This window comes from Leptonychotes weddellii, unplaced genomic scaffold (genome assembly GCF_054177405.1).
Source record: "Leptonychotes weddellii isolate Sample4059 unplaced genomic scaffold, ASM5417740v2 HiC_scaffold_442, whole genome shotgun sequence".
In the NCBI taxonomy this organism is placed as follows: domain Eukaryota; kingdom Metazoa; phylum Chordata; class Mammalia; order Carnivora; family Phocidae; genus Leptonychotes; species Leptonychotes weddellii.
The window spans coordinates 2,281-16,477 of record NW_028010995.1 but is presented as its reverse complement, the minus strand read 5'-3'; the positions used below and the strand labels follow the sequence as shown (position 1 = coordinate 16,477).

At 39.6% G+C, this 14,197-nt stretch overlaps 1 long non-coding RNA gene across 1 annotated transcript; it reads right to left on the bottom strand.

Annotated features, from left to right (window-relative positions):
- Window positions 1-2,319: 2,319 nt before the first annotated feature.
- Window positions 2,320-13,991, bottom strand: LOC145719437 (uncharacterized). Its single transcript, XR_014142375.1, has 3 exons — window positions 12,100-13,991; window positions 11,063-11,112; window positions 2,320-2,917 (listed from the first exon to the last, which is right to left on the bottom strand). It is a non-coding gene; the product is annotated as an uncharacterized LOC145719437 (long non-coding RNA).
- Between the last annotated feature and the right edge of the window lie 206 nt (window positions 13,992-14,197).

The following is a 14,197-nucleotide window of genomic DNA, read 5'->3' as shown; positions in this document are numbered from 1 at the left end:
ATCGGGCTCCCTGCTCGGCAGGGAGCCTGCTTCTGCCTCTGACCCTCCCCCCTCTCATGTGCTCTCTCTCTCATTCTCTCTGTCTCAAATAAATAAATAAAAAAATCTTTAAAAAAAAAAAAGAAAATGTATCATTTGTGTAATTAAAAAGTGAAAAGTAAATGTTTTAAAAAATATATATGTAGGGGCGCCTGGGTGGCTCAGTCGTTAAAAGAGTCTGCCTTTGGCTCAGGTCATGATCCCAGGGTCCTGGGATTGAGCCCCCCATTGGGCTCCCTGCTCAGCGGGAAGCCTGCTTCTTCCTCTCCCACTCCCCCTGCTTATGATCCCTCTCTCACTGTCTCTCTCAGTCAAATAAATAAAATCTTTTAAAAAATAAATAAATAATAAATAATAAATAAAATATATATATGTATATAAATAAAAGAAATAGAAAGGTCTTGATCTCAGGGTCATGAGTTCAAGCTCCATGGTGGACTCCATTGCTGGACATGGAGCCTACTTAAAAAAAAAAAGCAGCAGCCTAACAAAAGTTACTGGTGTTAATTGGAATCAATTTAGTACTAGTATCTAGTGCTATTTTTAGATACCCATGCCCTTGACCTAATTTCACTTCTCAGTACCTACAGAAATATTTATACATGCACAAAAATATGTCTAAAGGTAGTCATTCACTCTGCATTTCTTAAATACTGAAGAAATGGAAGTACCCTTAACATTCACCGATATGGGAATCTAAAAAATATAGTATACGTATCTATGGAATTAAATGCAACAACTTTTTCAAGAATATTTTCTAAGACATTAAGTGAATAACTTATTATGTAAAAATTATATATGTGATATATGTATGCAAATGCACAGAAAACAGCCTAGTGACATACACACCTTGTACTGCACTGAATAATGTCCCACAAAAATTCATGTCTTTCTAGAACCCTAGAACGTGAACTTATTTGGAAATAGAGTCTTCACAGATATAATTAACCAAGTAAAAATGAGGTCACAGGGCGCCTGGGTGGCTCAGTTGGTTAAGCGACTGCCTTCAGCTCAGGTCATGATCCTGGAGTCCCAGGATCGAGTCCCGCATCGGGCTACCTGCTCAGCGGGGAGTCTGTTTCTCCCTCTCCCGCTCCCCCCTCTTGTGCTCTCTCTCTCTCTCACTCTCTCTCTCAAATAAATAAAATCTTTAAAAAAAAAATGAGGTCACAGTGGATTAGGGTGGGACCTAAATTCAATGACCGGTATACTTATATAAAGGTCATATGAAGACATACAGGGAAGAAGGTCATGTGAAGATGGAGACAGAGAGTGTGACATTAGCTACAGGCCAATGAATGACAAGGACTGCTGGTAACCACCAGAAACTAGGAGAGAAGCATGGAACAGATTCTCCCTCAGGGGCTCCAGAAGGAAGCAACTTTGCCAACACCTTACTTTGAACTTCTGACCTCCTTGAACTGAGAGAAAATTTGTTGTTTTAAGCCACCCATTTTGTGATAATTTGTTGTGGCAGTGCTAGGAAGCTAATTTACACCTGCTTAACAATGGTTAGCTCTAAGGAAGAGATTCTACATATTTCTATATTGTGAGAATTTATTACTGCATGGCTAATTTTTTTGCCAATAAAAATAAATTATCCACATTTTATGCCGGAAGTTTTGACTCTGCCCCTTAATAACTATGAAATCTTCAACAAGTCATTAAACATATGAATGTCTCAATTGTTTTTTGTAAAATGGGGATAGTAACATCTACCCTCCTCACCTTCCAAGATGGTAGTGGAGTCCCCCTGGACCCTTTTTCTCTCACTGTCCACATCCATTCTTCCTCCAAAATGGTTCTATACTGACTATGAACACTTTTCCATTTACACTACCATTTCTGTCTCTAATTCATGTTGCCAGCCCCCAGCAGATTCATTTTACCAAAAACACCACTAAATGTTCCTTTTCTTTTTGAAGCCCTTCAACAGTTCCTCATCACCTATTAAATTAGATCCAAACTTCTTAGTAGTTCAAGACCTTCTACATTCTGAGCGCCACCTACCATCCAGCCTTATCAATCTCCACTGCTTCCTTGGTAGAGCGAAGCCAGGTTTGTGGATTATCCTTGAACCTTGAGCCTTGCCTTTCTCAGCCATGCCATTGTGTATGCTTACTCATGTAAATGGACTGTTCTCCATCCTAACCCCCTTTCCAGCTTTATGGCTTCTCCCATGGCCCCACAATAGAAGTATTTCACTGTCCTTTAATTCCTGTAGCACAAACCCTCAGTATTTTATGTATTTTAATCACCCCCCATTAAACTGCAAACTACTTTTGAGAAAAAGAACTTTATTCATGATGGTGCCTACCACACTATCTTATGGAGAGTAGGTGATCAATACATATTTGTCACATAAATGAATAACAGTGACAAAACACTTGACTTTTACAGAACTGATATGGGTTCTAAAATTGTTTTAAATTATAAACAAAAATCATATTCTGCCAGTACATACCATACCATCATACTGCTGTAAAATACTGAAATACTTCCCTACCAATGCTCCTTGCCACCTGAATGCCTCCCACTACCATTGTTGGCCTGTTTTCTCCTCCCCCAGGAACATCTGGGCTCCCGCACTCCCCTAACTAAAGAATTAATGTCTTCCACAGTGGGGAGCACTCAGGTCCCTGCCCCAGCCATATGGCCATATTCTGACTGATCAAGATATTTCGATAATTACCCCTTATTATATATAGTTTAACTACACAATTTGAAAAGGAGGCTTCTTCTCACTGCAAAATCTCTTGCAAGAGTCAGCAGATACAGGGATAGAAAGGAAAATGAAACTTTGTCAGTCTCTGAAGGTTTAGGGAACATCCCTTAGGACTCAATCTTCATGTAAACCAGAAGATAAGCAGTTTCTCTCCTAGAAAGAAAAAAAAATGCAACAGCATAACAGAAATGAAACATTCACAGTTAACTGACATATTATTAATTCATGATAGGACAAACATCAGAAAAGTTTCTGGTTGTTGGATCAAGTCTTCATCTATCCATCACCTCAGAAGGGAAAAAAATGGGTAACCTGGGAAAATAGACACTAAGCTTCTATTAGTTAACATCTGTATCAGGGGTTGACAAACTATCAGCCCACAAGCCAAATCTAACCCTGTTTTTGCAAATAAATTTAACCAGAACACAGCCACACTTATTCATTCACGTAGTGTCTGTGGCTGTTTTTGTGCTACAAGAACAGAGCTGAGTGGTTGCAACAGAAATTGTATGGCTCATAAAGCCTAAAATATTTACTCTCTGGCCCTTTACAGAAACAGTTTGCCAAACCCTGATTTAAATAATGGAAGAATTTCTGACAACCAGAAAGTGACAAAGAATGAGCATCTAAGGGAGATGTTCAGAAGAAAGAAAAGACAAAGATAAATAGAAGATTGTAAGAGGATTTCAAACACAAATTTTAGCTATTTCATTATTTTTTCAAGTGATCAGGCCTACTCCCGCAGCTAAAATCATTTCAAATATCACCTCTGGTATACAATGTCACCCCTAATCCAGAAACTCAACTGGAAAAACTTACAAAGTCTCTCTCCTTTAACTTCATCCAGAGGCACAGAGGTAAGATGGCAGAGGAGTGGGACCCTAATTTCATCCGGTCCTTGGAATTCAGCTATATAGCTATCAAATCATTCTTTTTTAAAAATTTAAATTCAATTAGCCAAGATATGGTACATCATTGGTTTTTGAAATAATGTTCAATGATTCATCAGATCAGTATAACACCCAGTGCTCATTGTATCGTTCTAAACACCTGTGAACTCAACTGGAGATCTAAGAAAAGAACTGCTGCAATTCTACAAATAGAAAAGTGACCACTTTTTGCAAGGTAGGAGGTGTGGAGAAGTGAATCTGAGGTGATATATGGGAAGATAAAACTCAGGGGGAGGAAGCCTCTATAGCTGGCTACCAGAAAGTGATATAAGCAGCGGAGTGTAAAATCAGAATTTTTAGAACTCTGTTACAGCGGGGGACATCCCTGCTTGAAAAGCGCTCATGTGGCAAAGCAGGGCAGAATCCCAGGTGAGACGATATGGTCTCAGGATCCCCAGGGTCACAGATATAACAGGGTGCCTGAGTGTGGCAGAGTTCTCAAGCAGCAAGGAACCCGGCTGCAGAGAGCCCAGGAGTGGGTTTTCTGCTTGGTGTTGCCATAAACCTTGGACCGCTGCATGGTTGGGGGACCACTCTCGAAGCAGGGGCCCGGAAAAAGGCAAAACTGAGGCAAGAACCCCCTCCCTGCCCTGGGAGGAGCAGCACGGGTGTGCACCACAGGAGTCTGTAACAAATTTGGAGACTCAAAAGGGGGTCACATGCCTAAGATAAAAATGCTCCATCACAGGCTAGGTGAGCACTGCAGATGGAAACCAGGGAGACAAGAGTGATTGACTGCTTTTCCCTGAGGGCACACTGGTTAGTGGGGGGGGCGCAGTGCAAGCTTTCAACTCCAAGGCTGGAGATCGGGTCACCGTGATTTTCATTTTCATCCCCCAAATCAGTGCTGAAGCCTTCAGGGAACAAAACCCACACAGAGCAATCCAGAGCCATTTATACTGAGCTTAGCCCCCTTGGCAAGGGGGTGCAATACCGCCCAAGCAAAGACACGTTAGAATCAATGTAACAGGCCCTTCCCCCCAGAATATCAGCAAGAACATCTGGCTAATACCAAGTCTACTGACCATACAGTCCAGTGCTAGGAGAAAACCGTATGTAGAATTCATGGGTCTTTCTCATGATTCTTTAGTCTTTCACTTTTAAATTTTTTCCTTTTCACCTAATTTCTTATTTTATCAACTCTTTTTTAGGCGTTTTTAAATTTATACTTTTACATTTACATCTTACATATATTTACCATTTTTGGATTGCTTTCATTGTATTCAATTTTATTTTATTTTTGTGTGTGTGTGTGTACATATATATATATATGTTTTCTTTCTTTACAAATTGGGATCTAGTTTCTTCTGATGAACAGACCAAAATACACCCAGGATCTAGTTTATTATTCTGTTTTGTTCATCTTCTGTTTTATTCTATTTTTTTCTTTTTTGGCTTCTGATCTCTTCTGATTTGTTTAGTGTATATTTTCCTGTATATTTGTCAGTGTATATTTAGAAAAATATTTTCCTATTTTTATCTTTTCTGCTCTCTTTCATCTATTCTTCTCTGGACACAATGACAATGCAGAAGAACTCAACCAAAAAAGAGAACAAGAGGCAGTACTCACTGACAGGGATTTAATCAATATGGATATAAGTAAGATGTCAGAACTAGAATTTTATAATAAAACAGAACTAGAACAATAATAAAGATACCAGAGGACTTGAAAAAAGTATAGAAGACATCAGAAAATCTCTTTCTGGAGAAACAAAAGAATTAAAATCTAATCAGGTTGAAATCAAAATGGTATTACTGAGATGCAATCCAAAATGGAGGCTCTAACTGCTGGGATAAATGATATAGTGATATAGAAGACAAAATTATGAAGAATAAAAAAGCTGAGAAAAAGAGATATAAACAACTATTGGATCACGAGGGAAGAATTCTAGAGATAAGTGATACCATAGAGCAAAACAATATTACAATAATTGGGGTCCCAGGGGAAGAAGAGACAGACAGGGGGCAGAAGGTTTATTTGAGCAAAATATAGAGGAGAACTTCCCTAATCTGTGAAAGGAAGCAGGCATTCAAGTCCAGGAGGCCCAGAGAACCCCCCTCAAAATCAACAAAAATAGGTCAATACCTCAACATATAATGGTGAAGTTTGCACATTTCAGAGACAAATAGAAAACCCTGAAAGCAGCTCAGGACAACAGGTCCTTAATCTACAAGGGTAGAAACATAAGGCTGGCAGCAGACCTATCCACAGACCTGGCAGGCCAGAAAGGAGGGGCATGATATATTCAACATGCTAAAGGGGAAAAATATGCAGCCAAGAATACTTTATCCAGCAAGGCTGTCATTCAGAATGGAAGGAGAGATAAAGAGCTTCCAGAACAAACAGAAACTAAAAGAATTTGTGATCACTAAACCAGACCTGAAAGAAATATTAAAGGGGATCTTTTAAGTGAAGAGAGAGCCCAAAAGTAACAAAGTCAGAAAGAAAAGATGATCTAGAGAAACAGCAACTTTATAGTTAATACAATGGCACTCACTTCATATCTTGCAATAATTACTCTGAATGTAAATGGACTAAATGCTCCAATCAAAACACAGGGTATCAGAAAGGATAAAAACACAAGACCCATTGAAATGCTATCTATAAGAGACTTATTTTAGACCCAAAGACACCTCCAGATTAAAAGTGAGGAAGTGGAGAATCATTTATCATGCTAATGGATATCCAAAGAAAGCTGGAGTAGCAATCCTTATATCAGACAAAATAGATTTTAGACCAAAGACTGTAATAAGTGATGAAGAAGGGCACTCTATCATAATTAAAGGGTCTATCCAACAAGAAGATCTAGCAATTGTAAATCTTTATGCCCCTAGCTGGGAGCAGCCAATTAATAGGCCAATTAATAACAAAATTAAAGAAACACATTGATAATAATACAATAATAGGGGACTTTAACACCACACTCACAGCAATGGGCATATCATCTAAGCAGAATATCAACAAGGAAACAAGGGCTTTGAATGACACTCTGGACTAGAAGAATGTCACAGATATATACAAAGCATTCCATCTTAAAGCAACAGAATACACATTCTGGAACATTCTCCAGAAGAGATCACATATTGGATCACAAATCAGGTTTCAACCAGTATCAAAAGATTGGGATTATTCCCTGCATATTTTCAGACCACAGTGCTTTAAAACTTGAACTCCATCACAAGAGAAAATTTGGAAAGAACACAAGTACATGGAGGTCAAAGAGCATCGTACTAAAGATTATGAATGGTTCAACCATGAAATTAAAGAAGAATTTTTAAAAATTCATGGAAACAAATGAAAATGAAAATACAACTGCTCAAAATCTTTGGGATGCAGGAAAGACAATCCTAGAGGGAAGTACATAACAATACAGACCTTTCTCAAGGAACAAGTCTCACATATACAAGCTAAACTTACACCTAAAGGAGCTAGAGAAAGAATAGCAAATAAAGCCTAAAACCAGCAGGAGAAGAGAAATAATAAAGATTAGAGCAGAAATCAATGATATAGAAATAAAAGAAAAGAGTAGGACAGATCAGTGAAATCAGGAGCTGATCTTTAAAAGAATAAGATCGATAAACCTATAGCCAGACTTAACCAAAAAAAAAAAAAAGAGAGAGAGAGAAAGGCCACAAATTAATAAAATCATGAATGAAAGAGGAGAGATCACAACCTACACTAAAGAAATACAAACAATTATAAGACTATAGAGCAACAACATACCAACAAATTAGGCAATCTGGAGAAAAAGATGCATTCTTAGAAACATATAAACTACCAAAACTGAAACACAAAGAAATAGAAAACCTGATCAGACCCATAACCAGCAAGGAAATTGATGCAGTAATGAAAAAAACCTCCCAAATAACAGAGTCCAGGGCTGGGTGTCTTCCCAGGTAAATTCTACCAAACATTTAAAGAAGAAATCATACCTATTCTTCTGTTTCAAAATATAGAAATGGAAGGAAAACTTCCAAACTCATTATAAGAGGTCAGCATTACCTTAATCCCCAAACCAAAGACCCCATCAAAAAGGAGAATTACAGACCAATAGACCTGACGAACATGGATGCAAAAATTTTCACCAAGATACTAGCCAATAGGATCCAACATTCAAAGGATTATTCACCAGGACCAAGAAGGATTTATTCCTGGGCTGCAAGGATGGTTCAACATCTGTAAATCAATCAATGTGATACACCACATTAATAAAGGAAAGAACAAGAACCATATGATTCAATTGATGCAGAAAATGCATTTGACAAAGTACAGCATCCTTTCTTGATTAAAACTCTCTACAATGTAGGGATAAAGGGAAATTCCCTCAATATCACAAAAGCCATATATAAAAAGCCCACAGTGAATATCATTCTCAATGGGGAAAAATGAGAGCTTTTCCCCTAAGGTCAGGTACATAACAGGGATGTCCACTCTCATCACTGTTGTTCAACATAGTACTAGAAGTCCTAGCCTCAGCAATCAGACAACAAAAATAAAAGGCATCCAAATTGACAATGAAGTCAAACTTTCACTCTTCACAGATGACATCATACTCTATGTGGAAAACCCAAAAGACTCCACAAAAAAAAACTGCCAGAACTGATACAGCAAAGTGGCAGGATATAAAATCAATGCATAAAAGTCCGTTGCATTTCAATACAGTAGCAATGAGGCAATAGGAATTGATCCCATTTCCAATTGCACCAAAACGTATAAATACCTAGGAATAAACCTAACCAAAGAGGTAAAGGATCTGTACTCTGAAAACTATAGGACACTTACAAAAGAAATTGAGGAAGACAAAAAGACATGGAAAAACGTTCCATGCTCATGGATTGGAAGAACAAATATTGTTAAAATGTCTATGCTCCCCAGAGCAATCCATCCACTCAATGCAAACCCTATCAAAATACCATCAACCCTATCAAAATACCATCAACATTGTGTTAGAAGAAATAATCCTAAAATGTGTATGGAACCAGAAAAGACCCCAAATAGCCAGAGGAATGTTGAAAAAGAAAACCAAACCTGGTGACATCACATGCTGGACTTCAAGCTATATTACAAAGCTGTAATCAAGATAGTATGGTATTGGCACAAAAACAGACACACAGATCAGGGGAACAGAATAAAGAGCCCAGAAATGGACCCTCATGTCTCTGGTCAACTAATCTTCGACAAAGCAGGAAAGAATGTCCAATGGAAAAGAAGATAGTCTCTTCAACAAATGGTGCTGGGAACACTGGAAAGCCACATGCAGAAGAATAAAAATGGACCATTCTCTTACACCATACACAGAGATAAACTCAAGGTGGATGGAAGACCTAATGTGAGACAGGAATTCATCAAAATCCTGCAGCAGAACACAGGCAGGATACTCTTGGACCTCAGCCCAGCAACTTCTTGCTAGATGCATCTCCAAAGGCAAGGGAAACAAAGGCAAAAATTACTTTTGGGACTTCATCAAGATAAAAAGCTTCTGCACAGCAAAGGAAACAGTCAACAAAGCTAAGAGGCAACCCATGGAATGAGAGAAGATATTTGCACATGTCTTATCAGATAAAGGGCTGGTATCCAAGACCTATAAAGAAATTCTCAAACTCAACACCCAAAAAAACAAATAATCTAGTCAAAAAATGGACAGAAGACCTGAAGAAACCTTCTCCAAAGAAGGCATACAAATGACTAACAGACACATGAAAAAATGTTCAATATCACTAGCCATCAGGGAAATACAAATCAAAACCACAAGGAGATACAACCTTACACCATTTAGAATGGCCAAAATTAACAAGGCAGGAAACAACAAATGTTGGCAAGGATGCAGAGAAAGGGGAACCCTCCTACACTGTTGGTGGGAATGAAAGCTGGTACAGCCACTCTGGAAAACAGTATGGGGGTTCCTCAAGATGTTCAAAATTGAGCTACCCTATGACCCAGCGATTGCACTACTAGGTATTCACCCCAAAGATACAGATGTAGTGAAAAGGAGGGCCACATGAACCCCAACGTTCATAGCAGCAATGTCCACAATGGCCAAACTGTGGAAGGAGCCAAGATGCCCTTCAACACATGAATGGATAAAGAAGATGTGGTTCATATATACAATGGAATATTACTCAGCCATCAGAAAGGATGAATACCCACCATTTGCATCGACATGGATGGAACTGGAGGGGATGATGCTAAGTGAAATAAGTCAAGCAGAGAAAGACAATTATCATATGGTTTCACTCATATGTGGACATAAGGAATAGAGTGGAGGACCATAGGGGAAGGGAGGGAAAACTGAATGGGAAGAAATCAGAGAGGGAGAGGAACCATGAGAGACTCTGGACTCTGGGAAACAATCTGAGATTTTCAGGGGGGTGGGGGGAATGGGGCAGCCGGGTGATGGGTATTAAGGAGGGCACATGTTGTGATGAGCATTGGATGTTATATGCAACTAAGGAATCATTGAACACTACATCAAAAACTAATGATGCACTATACAGTGGCTAACAGAACAATGTTTTTTAAAAAGATGAAATAAATAAATAAATAAACCCTTCATCCTGGGGCACCTGTGTGTTTCAGTCAGTTAAGTGTCTGCCTTCAGCTCAGGTCATGATCCCAGTGTCCTGAGATCGAGTCCTGCATCAGACTCCCTGCTCAGTGGGTAGTCTGCTTCTCCCTCTCCCTCTGCCTGCCACTCCCCCTGCTTGTGCTCTCTCTCTCTCAAATAAATTTAAAAAAAAAATCTTTAAAAAAAACCCTTCATCCGGCTTCTCTAGCTGCCCCCCTGTAGTTGTTGATTTTTAAAAACATATTTATAGCTATTTACTAAACGCAAGCCACTGTACCGGACAAAGAAAAAGAATGATCCTTTATCCCAAATAGCTCATGGTCTAATATAAAAGAAAATTATATATGAAAACAATTACAAATAGGGTGGTCCTTGCTATAAAGGACGTATGTTTAAAGTGCAGGGCAAGCATATGAGAAGCCCCTACAAATCTTCCAGCGTCAATCAGTGCAGGCTTTACAGAGTAGGAAAAGCCATGAGCAGAGATATAAAAGCATGAGTGGGTGTTTGCCTCAACAATAAATTAGGAGAGGAGAAACAAACCAGGAACTGCATGTGCAAGCTATGGAGGATATGATGTTTGGGGAGTAGTTATACTTTATTATTGGCATCTAAATTGTGAAAAATGCATGGTACGGTGAGATGTGTAATGAGAGATGAGGCTGAACACCTAGTCACTGGAGAGTTACCCAAATACAAGTGGCAGCTGAATCCATGGGAGTTTCATACAGCAATAAGAACCCTGTGTAAACTCATTGGGTTACCATCACTCAAACACTTACCAGCGGTAGTTATGATTTCCATAAGTACACTGGATGTCTTCCCAGGATACCTAGAAGTACATAAATGGATGAAGTGAAGCATCCAGCTGACATCTGTTAAGCACCCGGAGAGTATGGGGTGCTACAAGTTACCCTCCCTCACTCATCCAGACAAACCCACCCCTGTACCTCTCAAGACCTGGATCATCCGGTGATAGGATGCCATGTTTATGAAGCCTCTTTTATACCCTGTTTCCTCTATTTAAACTTGATTGTGCTTGGTTCTAACTTACATATATCTAACTCTTCTTGCTTTCTATAAATTTCCCAGAGCATGAAGACACCAAAAAACCTAGACACTGAGCTAAGTGAACTCTCACAGGGCTATACATCAGATGGGGACTTCATGCAGAAAAGGACTTTAAGCAGAATCAGACCTATATACAGAACAAACCGATGGTTGCCAGAAGGGAGGCGGGGATGGGCAAAATGGGTGAAGAAGAGTGAAAGATACAGGCTTCCAGTTATGGAATGAATAAGTCACAGGAATAAAAGGCACAACACAGGGCACCTGTGTTGCTCAGTCAGTTAAGCATTCGACTTGATTTCAGCTCAGGTCATGATCTCAGGGTTGTGAGATGGAGCCCCACATAAGGGCTCTGTGTGGAGCCTGCTTGGGATTCTCTCCCTATGCCCCACCCCCGCTTGTTCTTTCTCTCTCTCAAAAAGAAAAAGGCACAGCGTAAGGAATATAGTCAGTGATACTGTGATAGCATTGTACAGTGACAGATGGTAGCTACACTTGCAGAGAGCACAGCATAATGTATAAACATGTTGAATCACTATATTGTACACCTGGAACTAAGGTAACATTGTGTCAACTATACTTGAATTTAAAAAAGCTTTTTATAGGGAAAAGGACTGTTTAAAGTCCCCCACACACAGAGAGAACTGGCCCACAATGTATCCTGACCTTGAGGACCCATCTAGTCCTGGGCTCAGAATCTATTAGAGGTGCCTAATCCAGGACAAGAGGAAATTTTGGACGATGTTCTCACCCAAGAAACACTGGAATCGTTGAAGCAGAACCATTTTCCATCCACAGAATTCTGGATATAGGCACAGTAATGACCAAAATCAGCTGCCCCCACATGGGCAACCACAGCAAAGAGCTCGTACTGTCTTCCAAGCTGGAAGGACACAAGGCACAAAATTATTCACCCATCATCTCTCCTTTTCTAACCATAGTCTAAAATAAAGAAACATTATTTCATCACATTTATTTAGTGCCCACTCTGTACCAGGCAATGGTACTTCAATGGGGCTAGAAAATAGTCCTTGAACTCAAGAATCTCACAATTAATTAAGTCACAATTATAATGCCATGCCCCCAAAAAGGAGAAGGAATAATCATCTGAGAAAAGCTCCCCAGAGAGGACATGTCTGAATTGATCTTGAAGGATGAACAAGACTAGCAGATAAGTTCTAGGTAGGGAGTATACTCGAATGGACCCCAAAATTGCAAAGACTTGGCAGCATAGCAGAACAGAGCATGTTGAGGAAATGGGAGTCAGAGAGGGTGCTGGGAAGTCACAAGATATGTGGCTACAAAGGTTAAGTCAAGAATTAGAACTTTAGGGGTGCCTAGGTGGTCCAGTTGGTTAAATGTCTGCCTTTGGCTTGGGTCATGATCCAGGGGTCCTGGGATCATGCCCCGTGTCAGGCTCCCTGCTCAGTGGGGAGCCTGTTTCTCCCTCTGCCCCTCCCCCTGCCTGTGCTTTCTCTCAAGTAAATAAATAAAATCTTAAAAAAAAAAAGAATTAGAACTTTATTTCTTTATAGTTTCAAGCTGTTTATTTAAATTTCAGTTAGTCACACCGAAAGGATATGGAGAAGGAACAGTAAATAAAGCCTAAACCAAGCAGGAGAAGAAAAATAATAAAGATTAGAGCAGAAATCAATGAAATAGAAACTAGAAGAACAGTAGAACAGATCAACAAAACTAGAAGCTGGTTCTTTGAAAGAAGTGATAAGATCAATAAATGTCTGGCCACACTTATCCAAAAGAAAAGAGGAAGGACCCAAATTAATAAAATCATGAATTAAAGGGGAGAAATCAGAAGCTATATGCCAACAAACTAGGGAATCTGGAAGAAATGGATGCATTGCTGGACACTTATAAACTACCAAGACTGAAACAGGAAGGAAAAGACAATCTGAACAGAGCAATAACCAGCAAGGAAATTGAAACAGTCATCAAAAATCTCACAAAAAACAAGAGCCTAGGGCCAGATGGCTTCCCAGGGGAATTCTACCAAATATTTAAAGAAGAAATCATACCTATTCTTCTGAAGCTGTTCCAAAAAAATAGAAATGGAAGGAAAACCTCCAAACTCATTCTATGAGGCCAGCATTACCCTGATCCCCAAAAGAGACAAAGATCCTACTGAAAAGGAAAATTACAGACCAATATCCCTGATGAACATGGATGCCAAAATATTCACCAAGATCCTAGCCAACAGGACCCAACAGTACATGAAAAGGATTATTGACCACGACCAGGTGGGATTTTTTCCTGGGATGCAAGGGTGGTTCAACATTCACAAAGCAATCAACGTGATAGATCACATTAACAAAAGAAGAGACAAGAACCACATGATCCTCTTGATGGAGAATAAGCATTTCACAAAATACAGCATCCTTTCCTGATTAAAACTGTTCAAATACAGGGATAGAGGGAACATACCTCAACACCATAAAGCCATCTTTGAAAAGCCCACTGCACATATTCTTAATGGGGGAAAACTGAGACTTTTTCCCTTAAGGTCAGAAACATGACAGGGATGACCACTGTCACTACTTTTCTTCAACACAGTACTAGAAGTCCTAGCCTCAACAATCAGACAACAAAAAGAAATAAAATGCACTCAAATTGGCAAAGAAGAGGGGCGCCTGGGTGGCTCAGATAGTTAAGCGTCTGCCTTCAGCTCAGGTCATGATCCCAGGGTCCTGGGATCAAGCCCCACATCGGGCTCCTGGCTCAGCGAGGAGCCTGCTTCTCCCTCTCCCTCTGCCCCTCTCCCTGCTCATGCTTTCTCTCTATCTCTGTGTCTCAAATGAATAAATAAAATCCTAAAAAAAATGGCAAAGAAGAAG